Source organism: Salvelinus alpinus, chromosome 1 (genome assembly GCF_045679555.1).
Source record: "Salvelinus alpinus chromosome 1, SLU_Salpinus.1, whole genome shotgun sequence".
Classification (NCBI taxonomy): Eukaryota; Metazoa; Chordata; class Actinopteri; order Salmoniformes; family Salmonidae; genus Salvelinus; species Salvelinus alpinus.
Window position 1 is genome coordinate 37390396 of NC_092086.1, and position 26234 is coordinate 37416629.

Sequence of the window (26234 nt, forward strand, 5' to 3'; positions counted from 1 at the left end):
TAATTACAGATTAACACTGGAGTGATAGATGAGCAGATGGTGCTGTGTAAGTAGTGATACTGGTGTGCAAAAGAGCAGCAAAGTAAATAAAAACAATATGGGGATGAGGTAGGTAGATTGGGTGGGCTATTTACAGTTGGACAATGTACAGCTGCAGCGATCGGTTAGCTGCTCAGATAGCTGATGTTTAAAGTTAGTGAGGGAAATGTAAGTCTCCAGCTTCAGTGATTTTTGCAATTCGTTCCAGTTACTGGCAGCAGAGAACTGGAAGGAAAGACAGCCAAAGGAGGTGTTGGCTTTGGGGATGATATACCTGCTGGAGCGCGTGTTGTGAGCTGAGATAAGGCAGAGCTTTACCTAGCATAGACTTATAGATGACCTGGAGCCAGTGGGTCTGGCGACGAATATGTAGCGAGGGCCAGCCGCGAGAGCATACAGGTCGCAGTGGTGGGTGGTATAAGGCGCTTTGGTAACAAAACGGATGGCACTGTGATAGACTACATCCAATTTGCTGAGTAGAGTATTGGAAGCTATTTTGTAGATGACATCGCCGAAGTCGAGGATCGGTAGGATAGTCAGTTTTACTAGGGTAAATTTGGCTGCGTGAGTGAAGGAGGCTTTGTTGCGAAATAGAAAGCCGATTCTAGATTTGATTTTGGATTGGAGATGTTTGATGTGAGTCTGGAAGGAGAGTTTACAGTCTAGCCAGACACCTAGGTATTTGTAGTTGTCCACGTATTCTAGGTCAGAACCGTCCAGAGTAGTGATGCTAGTCGGCCGGGCGGGTGCGGGCAGCGATCGGTTGAAAAGCATGCATTTGGTTTTGCTAGCGTTTAAGAGCAGTTGGAGGCCACAGAAGGAGTGTTGTATGGCATTGAAGCTCGTTTGGAGGTTAGTTAACACAGTGTCCAAAGAAGGGCCAGATGTATACAGAATGGTGTCGTCTGCGTAGAGGTGGATCAGGGAATCACCCGCAGCAAGAGCGACATCGTTGAACCTTGCCCTCATCCAGGCCAAGGTGGCGAGACACAGTAGTGATGACACCATAGGCCTTGTTGATCTCTGCACCAGACAGGGTGCTCTTGCCAGCATACTTGGGGTCCAACATGTACGCTGCGGCGTGTATGGGCTTCAGGCAGAAGTTTCCTCTGCTTGGAGCAACAGTGAAGTGGGCAGGGCAGTACGGATTTCTTACATCTGCAAGCAGAGTCTGAACATCAGACAGGATGGCATTGTCTCCCTCAATCCGTGCAATGGCTACTGCTATAGGTTTCAGGAGTTTCAGGCTGCTTACCACTCTCTCCCAAAATACATCATCCAGGAGGATCCTCTTGATGGGGCTGTCCATATCGGCAGACTGTGATATGGCCATTTCTTGGAGAGACTCCTTCCCCTCCAGGAGACAAACATGATGACAACACCACCCCAACGGGTGTTGCTGAGCAGCTTCAATGTGGTGCTCTTATTCTTCTCACTTCGCTTGGTGAGGTAGATTGCTGCTATAACTTGATGACCCTTCACATACCTAACCATTTCCTTGGCTCTCTTGTAGATTGTTTTCAGTACCATGATGTCCTTGAGGAGCAGATTCAATGCATGAGCAGCACAGCCAATGGGTGTGATGTGAGGGTAGGACTCCTCCACTTTAGACCAAGCAGCCTTCATGTTCGCAGAATTGTCTGTCACCAGTGCAAATACCTTCTGTGGTCCAAGGTCATTGATGACTTCCTTCAGCTCATCTGCAATGTAGAGACCGGTGTGTCTGTTGTCCCTTGTGTCTGTGCTCTTGTAGAATACTGGTTGAGGGTGGAGATGATGTAGCTAATTATTCCTTGCCCACGAACATTTGACCAGCCATCAGAGATGATTGCAATACAGTCTGCTTTCTCTATGATTTGCTTGACCTTCACTTGAACTCTGTTGAACTCTGCATCCAGAGTAGATAAAGCATGTCTGGTTGGGGTGTATGCTGGGCGAAGAACATTCAGAAATCTCTTCCAATACACGTTGCCTGTGAGCATCAGAGGTGAACCAGTTGCATACATAGCTCGAGCAAAACATTCATCAGCATTTCTCTGACTACGGTCCTCCATTGAGTCAAAAAAACCTTCTGATTCCAGGAGGACCATGAGCTGTTGCTATCGATAAGGTGTCTGATTCATCATTTTCACCTTGAATAGAAGTAGAGGGACTTTTGTCAGAGGTTGCTTGTTGTGAGCGCTGAGGGAACTTTATGCACTTGGCCAGATGATTCTGCGTCTTTGTTGGATTCTTCACATATGATTTGGCACATTATTTGCAAATGTATACAGCTTTTCCTGCAGTGAAATGTCTCCACACATCAGATAATGCCCGTGGCATTTTCCTTTAAAGATTAGATTTATTTATTTTTTAAACCCCAAATACAATTCCAGATAAATATGTACAGATACATAGTTAAGCAGTTAGATTAAACAACTCCTTTGTAAGATAAATGTTTTAAAATGAAACATGTATGGAAACAGGTGAATTAACACTCCTCAGTTAGCAGGCTTAAGCAAGCTAAAATCCACACGGTAGCAAAAACTAACTAGCAGAAATTGTTAACAAGTTAGAAATGATTTAAACACACTTTGCTGGAGGCTACTATTTACTAGTTTGCAAAAAATCATGTATGTCATATAAAATATATTCACCCCACCCAGTATTATAATCAAAACTTACCAAAGCATGTAGTCCTTGGCTCAGACAGTGTAGTGGTGTGGGCTCAATAGCATCTCATTAGTGTGCAAGATCTTGAGAATCAGCTGTACATGTGATGGAAGAATGCACTGTGCATGCAGAGGGTTGCAATTCCATTGAATTGGGGATAGTTTAACCAAAATATGCCACAAGACCTAGAATTGCCTTATGTGTATCCCACAAAAAAGGTTCACTGTTATAAGCTAACTTTTTTGATGAATTTAAGCAAAATTCCCGGGCTTAACTTCCCATGGAAATTTCCCGGAAAGTTTCCGACCCTTTGCAAACCTACTCATTGTATACTAAATTCAGCTAACCACACACAGACTCTCACAGATAGACACAGACAGGGGCTGCGTTTGGACAGGCAGCCCAATTCTGATCTTTTTTCCACTAATTGGTCTTTTGACCAATCTGATCAGCTCTGAAAAATATCTGATGTGAAAAGATCTGATGGGATTGACCAATTAGAAAAGATCAGAATTGGTCTGCCTGTGTAAACACACAGACTCACCCAATCACGCAGGGGGAAAGCAAATTATTCAACGGCAGTGCGTACACACACAAATCAATGCAAACTCAATTTAGTGACAATGATGATGGATCACATTTACATTGTGCTTGATATTGTATGAGGTAACTCGCTAGAGTGAAGGGTGGACTTTTCCCACAGGGGAAACATTTGGATGCAGATTTGATTGAACTTAGCTCTCAGTGTTTTCACTAAGTACAGAGTTTAGTCACATTTTGATATGTCACTTTTATATTGATTATATTTCAGCCAGTGAGATGGTTTTGATAGATGTCTTTGATGGGCACACCGCTGGGGCACTGGGATAGTCCTGGGATACATAGGAATGACTGACAGCTCTTTCTAGTGGTTGTTCATCCAGATACTAACCAAGCCAACACACACAACTCATATTAATATCAGAGTGTTAGGAGGTAGGACTTCATCTCCATGTATATTTCTGAACACATCCACAGGCGTCCGTGCTGACTGATTCCCTCTGAGGGTAGTGTGTTTGAGCCGTGCTGACTGATTCCCTCTGAGGGTAGTGTGTTTGAGCCGTGCTGACTGATTCCCTCTGAGGGTAGTGTGTTTGAGCCGTGCTGACTGATTCCCTCTGAGGGTAGTGTGTTTGAGCCGTGCTGACTGATTCCCTCTGAGGGTAGTGTGTTTGAGCCGTGCTGACTGATTCCCTCTGAGGGTAGTGTGTTTGAGCCGTGCTGACTGATTCCCTCTGATGGTAGTGTGTTTGAGCCGTGCTGACTGATTCCCTCTGAGGGTAGTGTGTTTGAGCCGTGCTGACTGATTCCCTCTGAGGGTAGTGTGTTTGAGCCGTGCTGACTGATTCCCTCTGAGGGTAGTGTGTTTGAGCCGTGCTGACTGATTCCCTCTGAGGGTAGTGTGTTTGAGCCATGCTGACTGATTCCCTCTGAGGGTAGTGTGTTTGAGCCGTGCTGACTGATTCCCTCTGAGGGTAGTGTGTTTGAGCCATGCTGACTGATTCCCTCTGAGGGTAGTGTGTTTGAGCCGTGCTGACTGATTCCCTCTGAGGGTAGTGTGTTTGAGCCATGCTGACTGATTCCCTCTGAGGGTAGTGTGTTTGAGCCATGCTGACTGATTCCCTCTGAGGGTAGTGTGTTTGAGCCATGCTGACTGATTCCCTCTGAGGGTAGTGTGTTTGAGCCGTGCTGACTGATTCCCTCTGAGGGTAGTGTGTTTGAGCCGTGCTGACTGATTCCCTCTGAGGGTAGTGTGTTTGAGCCATGCTGACTGATTCCCTCTGAGGGTAGTGTGTTTGAGCCATGCTGACTGATTCCCTCTGAGGGTAGTGTGTTTGAGCCATGCTGACTGATTCCCTCTGAGGGTAGTGTGTTTGAGCCGTGCTGACTGATTCCCTCTGAGGGTAGTGTGTTTGAGCCGTGCTGACTGATTCCCTCTGAGGGTAGTGTGTTTGAGCCATGAAAGGGGCGTGTCTGCTATCAGAGCCCCCTAGCAGCTTTGACATGCCTCACTCATCCCTGATTGGTGTAATGGAACTTGCTATTCATGTCAGTTGGAAGGCTCCCTCTCCACCCACTGTTACCCCTCCCCATACACACATTACAGTCTCTCCACCCACTGTACCTCCACCCACTGTTACCCCTCCCCACACACACATACAGTCTCTCCCCACTGTTACCCCTCCCCACACACACATACAGTCTCTCCCCACTGTTACCCCTCCCCACACACACATACAGTCTCTCCCCAACTGTTACCCCTCCCCACACACACATACAGTCTCTCCCCACTGTTACCCCTCCCCACACACACATACAGTCTCTCCACCCACTGTTACCCCTCCCCACACACACATACAGTCTCTCCCAACTGTTACCCCTCCCCACACACACATACAGTCTCTCCCCAACTGTTACCCCTCCCCACACACACATACAGTCTCTCCCCACTGTTACCCCACCCCACACACACATACAGTCTCTCCCCACTGTTACCCCTCCCCACACACACATACAGTCTCTCCACCCACTGTTACCCCTCCCCACACACACATACAGTCTCTCCCAACTGTTACCCCTCCCCACACACACATACAGTCTCTCCCCACTGTTACCCCTCCCCACACACACATACAGTCTCTCCCCACTGTTACCCCTCCCCACACACACATACAGTCTCTCCCCAACTGTTACCCCTCCCCACACACACATACAGTCTCTCCCCACTGTTACCCCTCCCCACACACACATACAGTCTCTCCCCACTGTTACCCCTCCCCACACACACATACAGTCTCTCCCCACTGTTACCCCTCCCCACACACACATACAGTCTCTCCCCACTGTTACCCCTCCCCACACACACATACAGTCTCTCCCCACTGTTACCCCTCCCCACACACACATACAGTCTCTCCCCACTGTTACCCCTCCCCACACACACATACAGTCTCTCCCCACTGTTACCCCTCCCCACACACACATACAGTCTCTCCCCACTGTTACCCCTCCCCACACACACATACAGTCTCTCCCAACTGTTACCCCTCCCCACACACACATACAGTCTCTCCCCACTGTTACCCCTCCCCACACACACATACAGTCTCTCCCCACTGTTACCCCTCCCCACACACACATACAGTCTCTCCCCACTGTTACCCCTCCCCACACACACATACAGTCTCTCCCCAACTGTTACCCTTCCCCACACACACATACAGTCTCTCCCCACTGTTACCCCTCCCCACACACACATACAGTCTCTCCCCACTGTTACCCCTCCCCACACACACATACAGTCTCTCCCCACTGTTACCCCTCCCCACACACACATACAGTCTCTCTCCAACTGTTACCCCTCCCCACACACACATACAGTCTCTCCCCACTGTTACCCCTCCCCACACACACATACAGTCTCTCCCCACTGTTACCCCTCCCCACACACACATACAGTCTCTCTCCAACTGTTACCCCTCCCCACACACACATACAGTCTCTCCCCACTGTTACCCCTCCCCACACACACATACAGTCTCTCCCCACTGTTACCCCTCCCCACACACACATACAGTCTCCCCCCACTGTTACCCCTCCCCACACACACATACAGTCTCTCCCCACTGTTACCCCTCCCCACACACACATACAGTCTCTCCCCACTGTTACCCCTCCCCACACACACACATACAGTCTCTCCCCACTGTTACCCCTCCCAACACACACATACAGTCTCTCCCCACTGTTACCCCTCCCCACACACACACATACAGTCTCTCCCCACTGTTACCCCTCCCCACACACACACATACAGTCTCTCCCCACTGTTACCTCTCCCCACACACACATACAGTCTCTCCCCACTGTTACCCCTCCCCACACACACATACAGTTTCCCCCCACTGTTACCCCTCCCCACACACACATACAGTCTCTCCCCACTGTTACCCCTCCCCACACACACATACAGTCTCTCCCCACTGTTACCCCTCCCCACACACACACATACAGTCTCTCCACCCACTGTTACCCCTCCCCACACACACATACAGTCTCTCCCCACTGTTACCCCTCCCCACACACACATACAGTCTCTCCCCAACTGTTACCCCTCCCCACACACACATACAGTCTCTCCCCACTGTTACCCCTCCCCACACACACATACAGTCTCTCCCCACTGTTACCCCTCCCCACACACACATACAGTCTCTCCACCCACTGTTACCCCTCCCCACACACACATACAGTCTCTCCCCACTGTTACCCCTCCCCACACACACATACAGTCTCTCCGCCCACTGTTACCCCTCCCCACACACACATACAGTCTCTCCCCACTGTTACCCCTCCCCACACACACATACAGTCTCTCCACCCACTGTTACCCCTCCCCACACACACATACAGTCTCTCCCCACTGTTACCCCTCCCCACACACACATACAGTCTCTCCCCACTGTTACCCCTCCCCACACACACATACAGTCTCTCCCCAACTGTTACCCCTCCCCACACACACATACAGTCTCTCCCCACTGTTACCCCTCCCCACACACACATACAGTCTCTCCCCACTGTTACCCCTCCCCACACACACATACAGTCTCTCCCCCACTGTCTCTGTGTATGGAAATCAGCATTGCTGCAGTGGCCCCCCTTATCCCCTTATACACATCCTTTCCATTCTTAATTTATATTTCATTATGTGTGTCGCTCGGCAGTCCTGCTGCATCTGCTCAGACTGTGTCTGTTGGGATAATTTGATTAGGAAAAACAATCATTGAGATGATGAAAATAATTGGATAATTTTATTATCCATTGTATTTGTGCTGTCGATATTGTGTGTAATTTGACAGTTTGGGTCTGTTTCCCTGTGAAGTCTGTGGTGCTGGGTGGTTCCCACTGTCTGTGTTCTGTAGTGTCTTCAGTTCTGTAATTTTTTTTATTTATTCCCAGCTAAGAGTGAAGAACTCTTCAAAACATCAAAGAGAGGGAGAGAGAGCGAGAAGGGGAGATGAGGGAAGAGAGAGAGAGAAAGAGAGGGAGGGGTGTGCCCTGTATCTGGGTGCTGGTGTAGGCGAGAGAGGGAGACTCGGAGGAGAGGATGAGGGGGAGGGGCGAGAGCGCTAGAGAGTGAGAGAGACACAGGTATGGGAGGGGGATAGAGGGAAATAAACCAACCAGATGAAAGTGAGAGAGAGATTGGGCTGTTTGAACATGCTAGAGGGGAAGAGAGAGAGGCAGAGGGACATTTTCAGGACTGAGGAAATAGAAGTGTTACTACTGGGTTGTGCTGCCTGGCGCTAGAAGACCGACATGGAGAATATGCATCGCCCCACAGCACACACAGACACCGGACACCACGTAAAATGTGATTTTCAAAGGCCTCACTATCAGCGGTGATTTTTCCACTTCTCCCATTCTTTTTTGATTTTTATTTTGCGCTGCCTCTCTCCTTATTTTTGTGTGTGGATCCCCCTCCCTCCCTCCACCACTTCTGTCACTCTCCATTTCCAAAGGAGGGATCTGTGAATCAAGTGCAACAGAAGAAGAACAGTAAGTGAAGCGCTTTTTCTGCATCCGAGGGAGACAGAGAGAGGTGCATGGGGAAATATTGCAAGGCAAGCAGACGAGAGCAGGGATTGTCTCAGGAAAGAATGGAGAGGGTTAGAGGGAGTTGCGGTTGCGGGTTGTTTATGCAAGTTACAGCGTTGATGTGAAATGTGTCTAATTCATTGGTCACGTGGGTTGACGGAGAGTCATATCAATACTGTGACTGTAGAGGAAGGTACACAGGCAAATACCGTGCAGAGAGAAGATAAATGACAGAACAAGATGACAGAGAGATAAAGGAGGAGGAGGTGGTGAGAAGGCAGAAGACAGAAGGGAGAGTTGGGCAACATTGACATTTTGGCAGCAGAATACTCTGATAGCAGTACATACAGTGGGGAGAACAAGTATTTGATACACTCCCGATTTTGCAGGTTTTCCTACTTACAAAGCATGTAGAGGTCTGTAATTTTTATCATAGGTACACTTCAACTGTGAGAGACGGAATCTAAAACAAAAATCCAGAAAAATCACATTCTATGATTTTTAAGTAATTCATTTGCATTTTATAGCATGACATAACTATTTGATACATCAGAAAAGCAGAACTTAATATTTGGTACAGAAACCTTTGTTTGCAATTACAGAGATCATACGTTTCCTGTAGTTCTTGACCAGGTTTGCACACACTGCAGCAGGGATTTTGGCCCACTCCTCCATACAGACCTTCTCCAGATCCTTCAGGTTTCGGGGCTGTCGCTGGGCAATATGGACTTTCAGCTCCCTCCAAAGATTTTCTATTGGGTTCAGGTCTGGAGACTGGCTAGGCCACTCCAGGACCTTGAGATGCTTCTTACGGAGCCACTCCTTAGTTGCCCTGGCTGTGTGTTTCGGGTCGTTGTCATGCTGGAAGACCCAGCCACGACCCATCTTCAATGCTCTTACTGAGGGAAGGAGGTTGTTGGCCAAGATCTGGCGATACATGGCCCCATCCATCCTCCCCTCAATACGGTGCAGTCGTCCTGTCCCCTTTGCAGAAAAGCATCCCCAAAGAATGATGTTTCCACCTCCATGCTTCACGGTTGGGATGGTGTTCTTGGGGTTGTACTCATCCTTCTTCTTCCTCCAAACACGGCGAGTGGAGTTTAGACCAAAAAGCTCTATTTTTGTCTCATCAGACCACATGACCTTCTCCCATTCCTCTTCTGGATCATCCAGATGGTCATTGGCAAACTTCAGACGGGCCTGGACATGCGCTGGCTTGAGCAGGGGGACCTTGCGTGTGCTGCAGGATTTTAATCCATGACGGCGTAGTGTGTTACTAATGGTTTTCTTTGAGACTGTGGTCCCAGCTCTCTTCAGGTCATTGACCAGGTCCTGCCGTGTAGTTCTGGGCTGATCTCTCACCTTCCTCATGATCATTGATGCCCCACGAGGTGAGATCTTGCATGGAGCCCCAGACCGAGGGTGATCTTGAACTTCTTCCATTTTCTAATAATTGCGCCAACAGTTGTTGCCTTCTCACCAAGCTGCTTGCCTATTGTCCTGTAGCCCATCCCAGCCTTGTGCAGGTCTACAATTTTATCCCTGATGTCCTTACACAGCTCTCTGGTCTTGGCCATTGTGGAGAGGTTGGAGTCTGTTTGATTGAGTGTGTGGAAAGGTGTCTTTTATACAGGTAACGAGTTCAAACAGGTGCAGTTAATAAAGGTAATGAGTGGAGAACAGGAGGGCTTCTTAAAGAAAAACTAACAGGTCTGTGAGAGCCGGAATTCTTACTGGTTGGTAGGTTATCAAATACTTATGTCATGCAATAAAATGCAAATAAATTACTGAAAAATCATATATTGTGATTTTCTGGATTTTTGTTTTAGATTCCGTCTCTCACAGTTGAAGTGTACCGATGACAAAAATTACAGACCTCTACATGCTTTGTAAGTAGGAAAACTTGCAAAATCTGCAGTGTATCAAATACTTGTTCTCCCCACTGTATATCACACCTTCTCAGATGGAAAAGGGGACGGAAAGAGAAAGTGGGACCTTTTCTGGAGGTAGTTCAGTGAAGGACAAGAAGGTAGGATTGGCTTGAGATGGCAATTTGTGTAGGCAGTCCCACTGGAAGTGGTGTTCAGTACAAGGCATCAGCGAGGTATTATTTACACACCCACCCACATCCATTGGCATGCATTAGTCTACTGAAGGCTGTTGTACCCATACAGGACGGTGATGGACTGCTACACAGTCAAGCAGCTGGTGAATGTGATTGGTACTCACATCAGAAGACACAACCATTAGAAGCCACGTAGTCAATGATGTCATGATGCCAGGGGAACACTGCATGGGCAGAACTACCACGTATGATCCGCCACACATATACACCTGTCCATGTATTCCAACATGCACGTAGACATTTAGATACATCCATATGTACATACACTATTGTGCACTTTGCTGTGCATCCAAAGGCGTATGCACCTGTGACAAACACTTATATATCCACATCTACTTTCATTTGAATGAACTTCCACATGTGCCTGCATATACCCACACACACACACAGGTGGTTTACCTGGGTCCTTGTGGTAAGGGTTTGTAGGCTATATTATTATAAGGCTGTATTATTATAAGGATTATTGTAAGGTTGTATTATAAGGACCTTCTTCAGATGGAAGCACACGGTTGGTCTGCTCTGTCCCTGTCATTATCTGAGTCTTTCTATAGATGTCTTTGTCTCTGATGTTCTTCCTCCATCATATCAGCCATTGGAGGGAACACTGATCACTGGGTGTTGATGGGTCATTGTAGTGGGCACATTTAATTACACACAAGCCTTGATGATGCAGCAAGATGCTGGGAGGGAGGGAGGGAGAGAGGGAGGGAGGGAGGGAGGGAGAGAGGGAGGGAGGGAGGGAGGGAGAGAGAGAGGGAGGGAGGGAGAGAGAGGGAGGGAGAGAGAGAGGGAGGGAGGGAGAGAGAGAGGGAGAGAGAGAGGGAGAGAGAGGGAGAGGGAGGGAGAGAGAGAGAGGGAGAGAGAGAGGGAGGGAGAGAGGGGGGAGGGAGGCTGTACTTAATAAAGCAGAAGAGAAAGTTACACTGTTGATTCAACTATTGATAGGGACCAGATTTAGGGAAGATATTTGGACACAGACGCCATGCGCAGGCACACACACACACACACTCTGTTGGTGTTTTATATGTGCACATTAGCTGCGGGCGGGTGGCGAGAGAGATGAGAGGATGACAGAGTGGATAATCAGACAGAGGCACACAAAGGGAGATCTAAAATTAGCCTCAATGGTGAGAGCGATTGATAAATCACAAAACTGGAATGACACTGACATTCCTTTGCCCAACATGTAGAAACTTCTCCTCTGCCTTTCTCTCTCAACTCCCACTACTGTACAGTATGTGTGTGTATTTCTGAGTGTGTGTTTGATACGAGAATGCATTGCTGGGTAGCCTGGCAGTGAAGAATGTTGGGCCAGTAACCGAAAGGTCACTGGTTTGAATCCCCGAGGTGACTAGGAGAAAAATCAGTCAATGTGCCCTTTAGCAAGTCACTTAAACCTAATTACTCCTGTAAGTCGCTCTGGATATGAGCATCTGCTAAATGACTAACATGGAAATGTTAAAGGGTTCTCCTGTACTTTTGTATACTTTTTAGCCAGTAGTTCTGAAAGTAGCACTCACGAGCAAAAAGTGGTCCCCTAAAATTGCTTACTACATCACATGTGCAGATATGTGCACCACGTCATAGCTCTCTCTCTCTCTCTCTCTCTCTGCTGTGGGTGCATCATTTGCATCTTGCTAGCTGTCACTCATATGGCGAGGGGCTGAAGCTCGTTGGTTGAACTGGAATTGCTAGGGGGACGGCCCACGTAGGGAAAATGGCACAGCACTGCTTCCAGCAAAACTGTTGCTTTCAAACTAGGCATTTCCTACAGTAATTATGCTCATAGATTATGCATGTGATGACACATCCAGCCCAAAGCAGGAGGTTTAAAAATACTTAGTCGCCAAAGTTCCAGAGTATATCTTCAGTGTTCCTGACGTAGAGCCCAGTGTCGGTGCTGCTCCCCGCTGACTGTGTGTCAGTGTCCCTGACGTAGAGCCCAGTGTCGGTGCTGCTCCCCGCTGACTGTGTGTCAGTGTTCCTGACGTAGAGCCCAGTGTCGGTGCTGCTCCCCGCTGACTGTGTGTCAGTGTTCCTGACGTAGAGCCCAGTGTCGGTGCTGCTCCCCGCTGACTGTGTGTCAGTGTCCCTGACGTAGAGCCCAGTGTCGGTGCTGCTCCCCGCTGACTGTGTGTCAGTGTCCCTGACGTAGAGCCCAGTGTCGGTGCTGCTCCCCGCTGACTGTGTGTCAGTGTTACTGACGTAGAGCCCAGTGTCGGTGCTGCTCCCCGCTGACTGTGTGTCAGTGTCCCTGACGTAGAGCCCAGTGTCGGTGCTGCTCCCCGCTGACTGTGTGTCAGTGTCCCTGACGTAGAGCCCAGTGTCGGTGCTGCTCCCCGCTGACTGTGTGTCAGTGTCACTGACGTAGAGCCCAGTGTCGGTGCTGCTCCCCGCTGACTGTGTGTCAGTGTTACTGACGTAGAGCCCAGTGTCGGTGCTGCTCCCCGCTGACTGTGTGTCAGTGTCCCTGACGTAGAGCCCAGTGTCGGTGCTGCTCCCCGCTGACTGTGTGTCAGTGTTACTGACGTAGAGCCCAGTGTCGGTGCTGCTCCCCGCTGACTGTGTGTCAGTGTCCCTGACGTAGAGCCCAGTGTCGGTGCTGCTCCCCGCTGACTGTGTGTCAGTGTCCCTGACGTAGAGCCCAGTGTCGGTGCTGCTCCCCGCTGACTGTGTGTCAGTGTTCCTGACGTAGAGCCCAGTGTCGGTGCTGCTCCCCGCTGACTGTGTGTCAGTGTCCCTGACGTAGAGCCCAGTGTCGGTGCTGCTCCCCGCTGACTGTGTGTCAGTGTCCCTGACGTAGAGCCCAGTGTCGGTGCTGCTCCCCGCTGACTGTGTGTCAGTGTCCCTGACGTAGAGCCCAGTGTCGGTGCTGCTCCCCGCTGACTGTGTGTCAGTGTCCCTGACGTAGAGCCCAGTGTCGGTGCTGCTCCCCGCTGACTGTGTGTCAGTGTCCCTGACGTAGAGCCCAGTGTCGGTGCTGCTCCCCGCTGACTGTGTGTCAGTGTCCCTGACGTAGAGCCCAGTGTCGGTGCTGCTCCCCGCTGACTGTGTGTCAGTGTTCCTGACGTAGAGCCCAGTGTCGGTGCTGCTCCCCGCTGACTGTGTGTCAGTGTCCCTGACGTAGAGCCCAGTGTCGGTGCTGCTCCCCGCTGACTGTGTGTCAGTGTTACTGACGTAGAGCCCAGTGTCGGTGCTGCTCCCCGCTGACTGTGTGTCAGTGTCCCTGACGTAGAGCCCAGTGTCGGTGCTGCTCCCCGCTGACTGTGTGTCAGTGTTCCTGACGTAGAGCCCAGTGTCGGTGCTGCTCCCCGCTGACTGTGTGTCAGTGTCCCTGACGTAGAGCCCAGTGTCGGTGCTGCTCCCCGCTGACTGTGTGTCAGTGTCCCTGACGTAGAGCCCAGTGTCGGTGCTGCTCCCCGCTGACTGTGTGTCAGTGTTCCTGACGTAGAGCCCAGTGTCGGTGCTGCTCCCCGCTGACTGTGTGTCAGTGTCCCTGACGTAGAGCCCAGTGTCGGTGCTGCTCCCCGCTGACTGTGTGTCAGTGTCCCTGACGTAGAGCCCAGTGTCGGTGCTGCTCCCCGCTGACTGTGTGTCAGTGTTCCTGACGTAGAGCCCAGTGTCGGTGCTGCTCCCCGCTGACTGTGTGTCAGTGTCCCTGACGTAGAGCCCAGTGTCGGTGCTGCTCCCCGCTGACTGTGTGTCAGTGTCCCTGACGTAGAGCCCAGTGTCGGTGCTGCTCCCCGCTGACTGTGTGTCAGTATGTGGGAATACCGTCCTGACAATGTCTTTGTTCCTCAAGTGGTCCTCTCATGCCATGACGTCAATACGCTAAGCTGAAATACTCAGCACCAGATCAATTATACACACAGCTACACACACTCATATTGATTGGCAGACAAACTGAGCCATTTATATTGTGACGAACAGTGACTCAATGACTGTCAAACATCATGCTCATACTGATCAAGTCACCCACAGACCAGGACTCATCTGGACTCAGGACTCATCTGCAACCTGATTGTTTGAGAAACTGACCATTAATTATCAAGCAATTGAGAAAGCCAGGTTGATAGTAGCCAAGTCCAAAATCTAGGAAGAACCCTTGAGAGGATGGAGGCTCTAGAGGGGAGTCCACCCTCTTCTGGTTGGCTGCGTTGAAGTTTTGAGTAGATTATGACCATAAAATGCTATCAAAGTCTGGCAGAGCCTGGAATACCACGGGGAAGGCCAGGGTAAGGGCAGAGAAAGACAAGGCTGGTTCAGAGGCAGCATACAGGACAGGAGACAGGGTAGGATAGGCACCTCAGGACTGGAGGCAGGGCAGGACAGGCTCAGAGCCAGGCTGGTAGGTAAGGGTTTACCTCAGGGAGCTGGATGGTAGCCAAAGGGACTCCAGTGGGACCAACAACTGATGTAGAGATGGCAATCAATAGACTGATGAATTCACTGAGTAACCAAGCAGCTAATGGACATGGCTTTCATGTCTATTTCTGTTTCCCATGAAGGCAGTGGAGGTCCTGCAAAGGCTTCTGATGAGCCACTGTTTTTCTGAGTCACTGACTTAATATTCAGCCTGCGTTGGCAGGGAAATACCAATCATTGAACTCTGTTCTGAAATGTGTCAGACTTGACACAGCAGCAACACATGGTTAACACATCCACTGAGGATTATATCTCTTTACATGGATTAAAGATGCCAGATGTTTCAATATCTCTCAAAAATGTGTTTGAATGTAATTTTGCTTATGTAATGTTTACGTTCACTCTCTACAGGCATCTGCTTACCTGCCTTGAATAAGGAGGTTTTGAGTTACCTTACTGTAGTCCATGTTGTTTAGACAGATCAATGCAGGTAATGCTCTTTCAGATGTCTTTTCGAGGAGAAACATGATGCTTACTACATCTGGTCTTCCTTTCCTTCATCTCTGTTCTGTCTGTCCCTCCTTTCATGGCCTCTCACCCCCTCACACTCAATAAGACATTGTTCCGTGTTGCCCTCCTGCCTCTCTCTCCTCCTGGTGTGTTTGTTCAAGTGCAGAGAATGCAGGATGACTTCCTCTTCAGTATTTGCTATGTTGCTCTGGGGGATAGTTCATAACTCCAGATTTAGCCCACTCGTTTACTCTCTCTCTCTCTTCCTCTCTTCTCCTCCTGCCCGCGGTAATCGACTGATCTGGGACAGACGGCCTCCCTTGTGCTCTGTCCTACTTCAGTATAGTCCTTTCTCTCTTCCTCTCTCTCCTCCTGATACCTGATACCTCCTCTCTCTCCTCCTGATTCCTGATACCTCCTCTCTCTCCTCCTGATTCCTGATACCTCCTCTCTCTCCTCCTGATTCCTGATACCTCCTCTCTCTCCTCCTGATTCCTGATACCTCCTCTCTCTCCTCCTGATTCCTGATACCTCCTCTCTCTCCTCCTGATTCCTGATACCTCCTCTCTCTCCTCCTGATTCCTGATACCTTCTCTCTCTCTCCTCCTGATTCCTGATACCTCCTCTCTCTCTCCTCCTGATTCCTGATACCTCCTCTCTCTCTCTCTCTGTGCTTTTACCCATTTCCATCTGTGGTTTTGCTTGTCTTTTTCTCAGGTCCAGTGGTGTGGTGTTTAAGACACTTCAACTTGAGAAGTCATTGAGAGAGTGGAAATGTCAGATACCTGAAAGACTAGATGTTTTCAGGCCAAAAGCTGTCATCAATGAGCACACAGACCAGCACACTTTACTCAAGCCAGATTTAGCTGCAGACAATTGCCGCCTGTTCACAGAGAAAATGTATTATTCGGGATTTGCGAGAGTGGACGGACACAAAGATAAATGACCGATGAGTACTGCTGTCTGTCTGGCACTGGGGTGGTTATGTTCAGAAATAACACCATGGTGTCTGTCTTCTGCCACTCTGTTAAGGGAAGAGTGGACATGGGTTTAGTTGCTTCACACCTGTGTCTGTGTCACTTCCAGTGTAGGACAGGGCCAAGCTAAACCAGCCTGTGTCTCCCTGGGGAACCCCTCGCCTGCCGCCTGCATATATATATATATATATCTCTCTCTCTCTCTCTCTCTCTCTCTCTCTCTCTCTCTCTCTCTCTCTCTCTCAGAAACCAGTGACATGTCAATCTCTCCCCACCTAGACAAACAGAAACCAGTGACATGTGTCAGGTTTTGGCCAGGACTGTTCTGTTTTTTTGTCACTAGATGTCCCCATTGCACCTTTTTTGTACCTTTTGTTTTTCCCTTGCTCTATTATTGTTTGCACCTGTATGTCGTTCCCTTGTTAGTATTTAATCCCTGTGTGTTCCTTAGTTCCTTGCTCAGTGTTTGTATGTTAGCACCCAGCCCCAGCCCAAGCCTTGTTGTGAACATATATTTTTCTCTTGTTGGATTTTCCAGAGGTTCTCTGGTTTTGTTCTTTTGTATTTTGTATTAGTCTTTTAGGTTTGTTTTTTCCCTTGCTGTTTTTACCACTTTGTGGATTTTCTTTGTATTTTGGAAGTTATCTATTTTTTATTAAACCACCATCTCTAGTACTGCTGTGTCTGCCTCATCTTCTGGGTTCTGCCGATTTAGTGACTGTTTCTCGCACCGGGTCCTGACAGAAACACTGAGCCATTAAAATGAACCCAGAGGCAGCCAGTACCCAGGACTTTTTTCCCATGCTGTCCCACCACGAGGGGACTGTCCAACGTCACGAAGCTGCTCTGGTTCAGCAAGAGGCCTTAATGGCTGGACATTCTCAACTTCTGTCGGAGATGATGACTTCCATAAAGCAGATTTCTGATCAACTTTCTCCTGCAACCGCTTCTGCTCCAGTTCATCAGATTCAAGTGCCCGTGGCAGTTAACCCCCTGGCTGAACCTCGTCTGCCGCCTCCCCAACGGTTCTCAGGTGATCCGAGTGGTTGTAAGGGGTTTTTCACCCAATGTTCTCTCTCCTTCGAGCTGCAACCCTCGTCATTTCCCACCGACCGGTCCAAGATAGCATATATCATCACCCTGCTGTCGGAAAAAGCCCTAGCCTGGGCTACTGCTGTGTGGGATGCCCAAAGTCCCTGCTGTGCCAGCTATTCTACCTTTGCTGATGAATTCAAGCGAGTGTTTCAAGGTCCTACCAGCGGTCCTGACTCAGCCAAACAGCTCCTGACTCTCCGCCAAGGTCGGCGCAGCGTGACGGACTATGCCATCCAGTTCCGCACGGTGGCAGCAGCGAGTGGCTGGAATGACGAGGCGCTCACAGTGTGCTTTTTGAAGGGTCTTTCCGACACCATCCAAGATGAACTGGCCACTCGGGAACCACCGGACAACCTCGAGTCCCTGATCAAGTTGGCTTCACGCATAGACCAGCGTCTGAGAGAGAGAGAGCTCAACCGTAGATCTCTCACCCTAGCTCCTATCGGTCCCAGCTCCGAGTCTCCACCTTTATCCCCGCTGACTCCACCGGAACCCATGCAGGTTGGACGCATCTCCCAGGCTGAGAGAGACCGCCGGATGAGGGAGCGATGCTGTCTATATTGCGGCAAACCGGGCCATTTCCTCTCCACGTGTCCCGGGCTCCAGGGAAAACGCACTCTCCCGTGCAGGCCTGGGAGGACTGTAACGGGAAACATAACCTCCTCCCATCCATCCAACTCCCGCCTGCTCATTCCAGTTACCCTTTCCTGGGACAACCACGAGCTTCCCCTTCAAGCCTTGGTAGACTCTGGAGCCGCAGGTAACTTCATGGATGGTGTCTGGGCGAAGGAGAATGGCGTTCCCTCTGAACCTCTAAGTGACCCCATAAGGGTTACTACGTTGGATGGAAGCCCTTTGGGATCTGGACTTGTCACTCGTGTCACTACCCCCTTGCGTCTTTCAGTTTCCCAACACCAGGAAGTGATGAACTTTCATCTGACCTCGTGTTCCGAGTTCCCTCTCGTCCTTGGATACCCCTGGCTTCACAGCCATAACCCTCACATCGACTGGTCTGTGGGCACTATCAAGCAGTGGGGTCCTACGTGCCAAGCCACTTGTATCTTCCCAAGTTCCCCGAGTTCCCCTCCCGAGTCTCTAGAATCATTCGACCTGTCCCGAGTTCCCGAGTGTTACCATGACCTCAAACCGGTATTTAGCAAACAGAGGGCCACCAAACTACCACCCCATAGACCTTACGATTGCCCCATCGACCTGTTTCCGGGCACCTGCCCCCCCAGGGGTCGGATCTTTTCCCTATCTCCTCCCGAACGAGCTGCTATGGATACCTACATCAAGGACGCTCTGGCAGCAGGCCTCATGCGTCCATCCACCTCGCCGGCGGGAGCAGGGTTTTTCTTTGTGGCCAAAAAAGACGGGGGATTACGTCCTTGCATCGACTACCGGGGACTTAATGCCATAACCGTCCGTAACCGCTACCCGCTACCCCTTATGGCCACAGCCTTTGAGCTGCTCCAGGAAGCAGTGGTCTTCACTAAGCTTGACCTGCGGAACGCATACCATCTTGTGCGGATCAAACCCGGTGACGAGTGGAAGACCGCTTTCAACACGCCTACTGGTCACTACGAATACTTGGTGATGCCCTTTGGCCTGACCAACGCCCCGGCTGTGTTCCAAGCGCTCATAAACGATGTGCTTAGGGATATGCTTAACATTTTCGTGTTTGTTTACTTGGATGACATCCTCATCTTTTTGAGCTCCCTTCAAGAACACACTAAGCATGTCAGACAAGTGCTCAAACGCCTCCTAGACAGCCATTTGTACGTTAAGCCGGAAAAGTGTGAATTCCATTCCTCTCGAGTACAGTTCCTGGGATTTGTAGTGGAACCCGGTCGAGTCCAGATGGACCCCAAGAAGGTAGGGGCGGTAGCAGATTGGCCCACCCCCAAGTCCGTTAAGGAAGTTCAGCGTTTCCTGGGCTTCACTAACTTCTACCGCAAGTTCATCAAGAACTTCAGCTCGGTGGCAGCCCCTCTCTCAGCTTTAACCAAGGGTGGCAACACAAGGTTTCTGTGGGGAAGAGAAGCTGAGACGGCCTTCCAAGGACTCAAGCAGCGCATCCTCTCTGCTCCCATCCTGACACTACCGACGGCGGATGAACCTTTTGTGGTGGAGGTAGACGCATCAGAGGTTGGTGTTGGAGCTGTCCTGTCTCAGAGAGGTGAAGACAAGAGGCTTCATCCTTGCGCCTTCTTCTCTCACCGGCTTACCCCGGCCGAGAGGAATTACGATGTGGGGGATCGTGAACTCCTAGCGGTTAAGATGGCATTGAAGGAATGGAGACACTGGCTCGAGGGGGCTTCTCAACCGTTTCAAGTGCTTACGGACCACAAAAATCTGGAGTATATCCAGCAGGCGAAGCGGTTGAACTCCAGACAAGCTCGATGGTCTCTTTTCTTCAGCCGATTCCAGTTTATTCTCACCTATAGACCCGGGTCGAAGAATCTCAAACCGGATGCCTTGTCACGAGTCTACTCTCCTGCCATTCGAGAAGATACTGACATGACTGTTCTTCCTGCCGCTAAGATCGTGGCTCCGATCTCGTGGCAAGTGGAGGATACCGTGAAACAAGCTCAAGCCATCGAACCGGGCCCTGGAGGAGGTCCTGCTAATCGGTTGTTTGTTCCCAAGGCAGCAAGGTCCCAAGTCCTTCTGTGGGGGCACTCCTCTCGCCTCACCTGTCACCCGGGCGTAGGTCGCACCTTGGAGTTCATCCAGCGTAAGTTCTGGTGGCCCACCATAAAAGAAGACGTTGCCACTTTCGTCAAGGCCTGTTCCGTGTGCTGCCAGGGCAAATCTTCTCACCTCCGCCCTCAAGGACTCCTTCACCCTTTATCTATTCCCCACCGACCCTGGTCCCATATCTCGCTGGACTTTATTACTGGCCTTCCTCCGTCCCATGGTAATACTACGATCCTAGTCATCATCGACAGGTTTTCTAAGGCGGCCAGGTTTGTTCCCTTGACCAAATTACCTTCTGCCAAGGAAACAGCTGAGTTGGTGATTAACCATGTGTTCCGAGTCTTTGGCATCCCGCAAGATATGGTTTCCGACAGAGGTCCCCAGTTCGCCTCAAGGTTTTGGAAGGCCTTCTGCCAACTCATAGGGGCCACGGCCAGTTTATCTTCAGGGTACCATCCGGAGTCCAACGGCCAAACTGAGAGGATGAATCAGGAGCTGGAAACCACCCTCAGATGTATGGTTTCCAACAACCCATCCACATGGTCATCCTTCATTGTTTGGGCTGAGTACGCGCACAACACCTTGTGCTCCTCCTCCACTGGTATATCCCCGCACAAGTGTCAGTTTGGCTATGCTCCTCTATTGTTCCCGGACCAGGAGGCAGAAGTCAGAGTGCCTTCAGCCTCGAGGTTCATCAGACGCTGTCGGCTTACGTGGAAGAAGGCCCGTCTTAATCTTCTGCGTTCCTCTCAGCAGTACCAACGACAAGCCAACAGACGTCGCCGTCCCGGTCCTACCCTGTACCCCGGCCAGAGAGTATGGCTCTCAACAAAAAAACTTACCGCTACGGGTGGAGTCTCGCAAGCTGTCCCAGAGATTCATCGGACCCTTTAAGATTGCCAGGAGAGTCAATCCCGTTACTTTTCGCCTGCACTTACCCAGATCCCTTAAAATCAATCCCACATTTCACATTTCTTTATTAAAACCTGTTGTTTTTTCTCCCCTTATTCCGGCAGGCAGACCTCCGCCCCGTGTCATCGGAGGCCAGTCGGCTTATACCGTCCACCGGATACTGGACTCCCGCCGGGTGCAGCGGTCCTGGCAGTATCTGGTGGACTGGGAAGGCTACGGTCCCGAGGAGCGCTCCTGGGTTCCTGCCAAGGACATACTGGACCCTGACCTCATTCGTCAGTTCAGGGCCCTCCACCCTGAGAAGGCTGGTAGGAACGTCAGGAGCCGTTCCTAGGAGGGGGATTCTGTCAGGTTTTGGCCAGGACTGTTCTGGTTTTTTGTCACTAGATGTCCCCATTGCACCTTTTTTGTACCTTTTGTTTTTCCCTTGCTCTATTATTGTTTGCACCTGTATGTCGTTCCCTTGTTAGTATTTAATCCCTGTGTGTTCCTTAGTTCCTTGCTCAGTGTTTGTATGTTAGCACCCAGCCCCAGCCCAAGCCTTGTTGTGAACATATATTTTTCTCTTGTTGGATTTTCCAGAGGTTCTCTGGTTTTGTTCTTTTGTATTTTGGATTAGTCTTTTAGGTTTGTTTTTTCCCTTGCTGTTTTTACCACTTTGTGGATTTTCTTTGTATTTTGGAAGTTATCTATTTTTTATTAAACCACCATCTCTAGTACTGCTGTGTCTGCCTCATCTTCTGGGTTCTGCCGATTTAGTGACTGTTTCTCGCACCGGGTCCTGACAACATGTCAATCCAGGATGCTCTCTCTCTCTCTCTCTCTCTCTCTCTCTCTCTCTCTCTCTCTCTCTCTCTCTCCCCCTCCCCCTCCCTCGTGGTGCAGTTATCACTACTCATACCAGCCACCCTATCTCAGCCACACATCTGGTGCATTGCAATGATCCCATTCATAGCAATTAGAGGGAGGCGTTGGCCAGAGTCTCCCATGCAGCCAGGATTGGCTGGGAGTTTATTAGTGCTAATTGTGCCATCGGGAGGCAGGGTGGGAAAGAGCGGGATGCGAGTTTTCCCAGCAGTCACCACTGCATCATCAAAGTGGAGCTATTTATAGAAGCAGCTGCTTGGTGGAGAAGCTGGCCCTGCCCGGGACGGGGATCACAGCCTAAGGCAGGGGGGCGGAGGGCCGTAAAGAGCAGTAACAGCAGGATCAGCAGCCCCTATGGATCATTACAATGAGGACAGCTTGATTCTTCCTGTTTAATGCGTACCCTTATTTTACCAGGTAAGTTGATAGAGGCCTGTGGTGGAGCTAGCGATGCTACTAGGCTACTTCCCATACAGTCAGTACACTCTGTGTGTGTCAGCACTTACACTTTACAGCGATGAACCTACGTGTCACCATAGCGTCTGTCAGCCTCTACAGGGGGTGCCCCCATTGTCACACCATACTAGAACTTCTGTCAGACCTTATAGTGGAGCTTCCTGACTGACAGCTGGCAGTTGTGGTGCCCTCAAATCCGAATATGTTCAGATGAGGATATGACGTCATCATTTAGTTAGTCATGAAGTCTATTGGCTTTCCCACCGCCTCATCAACAGGGAACTCTTGTCCTTGGTCAGAGCTGCTAGTGTCAGTGTGTGTGTGACCGTGACTGTGTGTGACCGTGTGTGTGTGTGCGGCCGTGGGTTAAGAACTAGTTGTGGCGGAGGCTTATAAAGTTTAGCAGTGATGATGAATTTGTGGGTTGCGGGGCGGCATTGTGCATTACTAATAGACGCGCTACTGGCAGTATTTATAGTAACAGTGGAGGGGCTGCTGGCAGTATTTATAGTAACAGTGGAGGGGCTGTGCTGTGGCAGTATTTATAGTAACAGTGGAGGGGCTGTGCTGTGGCAGTATTTATAGTAACAGTGGAGGGGCTGTGCTGTGGCAGTATGTATAGTAACAGTGGAGGGGCTGTGCTGTGGCAGTATTTATAGTAACAGTGGAGGGGCTGTGCTGTGGCAGTATTTATAGTAACAGTGGAGGGGCTGTGCTGTGGCAGTATGTATAGTAACAGTGGAGGGGCTGTGGCAGTATTTATAGTAACAGTGGAGGGGCTGTGCTGTGGCAGTATTTATAGTAACAGTGGAGGGGCTGTGCTGTGGCAGTATTTATAGTAACAGTGGAGGGGCTGTGCTGTGGCAATATTTATAGGTAGTATTTATAGTAACAGTGGAGGGCTGTGCTGTCGCAGTATTTATAGTAATAGTGGAGGGGCTGTGCTGTGGCAGTATTTATAGTAACAGTGGAGGGGCTGTGCTGTGGCAGTATTTATTGTAACAGTGGAGGGGCTGTTCTGTTGCAGTATTTATAGTAACATTGGAGGGGCTGTGCTGTGGCAGTATTTATAGGTAGTATTTATAGTAACAGTGGAGGGACTGTGCTGTGGCAGTATTTATAGTAATAGTGGAGGGGCTGTGCTGTGGCAGTATTTATTGTAACAGTGGAGGGGCTGTGCTGTGGCAGTATTTATAGTAACAGTGGAGGGCTGTGCTGTGGCAGTATTTATAGTAACAGTGGAGGGGCTGTGCTGTGGCAGTATTTATAGTAACAGTGGAGGGGCTGTGCTGTGGCAGTATTTATAGTAACAGTGGAGGGGCTGTGCTGTGGCAGTATTTATAGTAACAGTGGAGGGGCTGTGCTGTGGCAGTATTTATAGTAACAGTGGAGGGGCTGTGCTGTGGCAATATTTATAGGTAGTATTTATAGTAACAGTGGAGGGCTGTGCTGTGGCAGTATTTATAGTAATAGTGGAGGGGCTGTGCTGTGGCAGTATTTATATTAACAGTGGAGGGGCTGTGCTGTGGCAGTATTTATAGTAACAGTGGAGGGGCTGTGCTGTGGCAGTATTTATAGTAACAGTGGAGGGGCTGTTCTGTTGCAGTATTTATAGTAACAGTGGAGGGGCTGTGCTGTGGCAGTATTTATTGTAACAGTGGAGGGGCTGTGGCAGTATTTATAGTAACAGTGGAGGGGCTGTTCTTTTGCAGTATTTATAGTAACAGTGGAGGGGCTGTGGCAGTATTTATAGTAACATTGGAGGGGCTGTGCTGTGGCAGTATTTATAGTAACAGTGGAGGGGCTGTGCTGTGGCAGTATTTATAGGTAGTATTTATAGTAACAGTGGAGGGACTGTGCTGTGGCAGTGTTTATAGTAACAGTGGAGGGGCTGTGCTGTGGCAGTATTTATAGTAACAGTGGAAGGGCTGTGCTGTGGCAGTATTTATAGTAACAGTGGAGGGGCTGTGCTGTGGCAGTATTTATAGTAACAGTGGAGGGGCTGTGGCAGTATTTATAGTAATAGTGGAGGGGCTGTGCTGTGGCAGTGTTTATAGTAACAGTGGAGGGGCTGTGGCAGTATTTATAGTAACAGTGGAGGGGCTGTGGCAGTATTTATAGTAACAGTGGAGGGGCTGTGCTGTGGCAGTATGTATAGTAACAGTGGAGGGGCTGTGGCAGTATTTATAGTAACAGTGGAGGGGCTGTGCTGTGGCAGTATTTATAGTAACATTGGAGGGGCTGTGCTGTGGCAGTATTTATAGTAACAGTGGAGGGGCTGTGCTGTGGCAGTATTTATAGGTAGTATTTATAGTAACAGTGGAGGGACTGTGCTGTGGCAGTATTTATAGTAACAGTGGAGGGGCTGTGCTGTGGCAGTATTTATAGTAATAGTGGAGGGGCTGTGCTGTGGCAGTATGTATAGTAACAGTGGAGGGACTGTGCTGTGGCAGTATTTATAGTAACAGTGGAGGGACTGTGCTGTGGCAGTATTTATAGTAACAGTGGAGGGGCTGTGCTGTGGCAGTATGTATAGTAATAGTGGAGGGGCTGTGCTGTGGCAGTATTTATAGTAATAGTGGAGGGGCTGTGCTGTGGCAGTATTTATAGTAACAGTGGAGGGGCTGTGCTGTGGCAGTATTTATAGTAACAGTGGAGGGGCTGTGGCAGTATTTATAGTAATAGTGGAGGGGCTGTGCTGTGGCAGTGTTTATAGTAACAGTGGAGGGGCTGTGGCAGTATTTATAGTAACAGTGGAGGGGCTGTGGCAGTATTTATAGTAACAGTGGAGGGGCTGTGCTGTGGCAGTATGTATAGTAACAGTGGAGGGGCTGTGGCAGTATTTATAGTAACAGTGGAGGGGCTGTGCTGTGGCAGTATTTATAGTAACATTGGAGGTGCTGTGCTGTGGCAGTATTTATAGTAACAGTGGAGGGGCTGTGCTGTGGCAGTATTTATAGGTAGTATTTATAGTAACAGTGGAGGGACTGTGCTGTGGCAGTATTTATAGTAACAGTGGAGGGGCTGTGCTGTGGCAGTATTTATAGTAATAGTGGAGGGGCTGTGCTGTGGCAGTATGTATAGTAACAGTGGAGGGACTGTGCTGTGGCAGTATTTATAGTAACAGTGGAGGGACTGTGCTGTGGCAGTATTTATAGTAACAGTGGAGGGGCTGTGCTGTGGCAGTATGTATAGTAATAGTGGAGGGGCTGTGCTGTGGCAGTATTTATAGTAATAGTGGAGGGGCTGTGCTGTGGCAGTATTTATAGTAACAGTGGAGGGGCTGTGCTGTGGCAGTATTTATAGTAACAGTGGAGGGGCTGTGGCAGTATTTATAGTAATAGTGGAGGGGCTGTGCTGTGGCAGTGTTTATAGTAACAGTGGAGGGGCTGTGGCAGTATTTATAGTAACAGTGGAGGGGCTGTGGCAGTATTTATAGTAACAGTGGAGGGGCTGTGCTGTGGCAGTATGTATAGTAACAGTGGAGGGGCTGTGGCAGTATTTATAGTAACAGTGGAGGGGCTGTGCTGTGGCAGTATTTATAGTAACATTGGAGGGGCTGTGCTGTGGCAGTATTTATAGTAACAGTGGAGGGGCTGTGCTGTGGCAGTATTTATAGGTAGTATTTATAGTAACAGTGGAGGGACTGTGCTGTGGCAGTATTTATAGTAACAGTGGAGGGGCTGTGCTGTGGCAGTATTTATAGTAATAGTGGAGGGGCTGTGCTGTGGCAGTATGTATAGTAACAGTGGAGGGACTGTGCTGTGGTAGTATTTATAGTAACAGTGGAGGGACTGTGCTGTGGCAGTATTTATAGTAACAGTGGAGGGGCTGTGCTGTGGCAGTATGTATAGTAATAGTGGAGGGGCTGTGCTGTGGCAGTATTTATAGTAATA

General features: G+C 49.6%; 1 protein-coding gene across 1 annotated transcript in view; it reads left to right on the top strand.

Moving 5' to 3' along the window:
- Window positions 1-7833: 7833 nt before the first annotated feature.
- The window catches only part of LOC139574878 (SH3 and multiple ankyrin repeat domains protein 1-like), an 86633-nt gene continuing 68232 nt past the window's right edge, over window positions 7834-26234 (top strand). The window contains exon 1 of the mRNA XM_071399856.1: window positions 7834-8292. The gene's annotated coding sequence lies outside the window, so the exon portion shown is untranslated. The remainder of the gene's footprint in view (window positions 8293-26234) is intronic.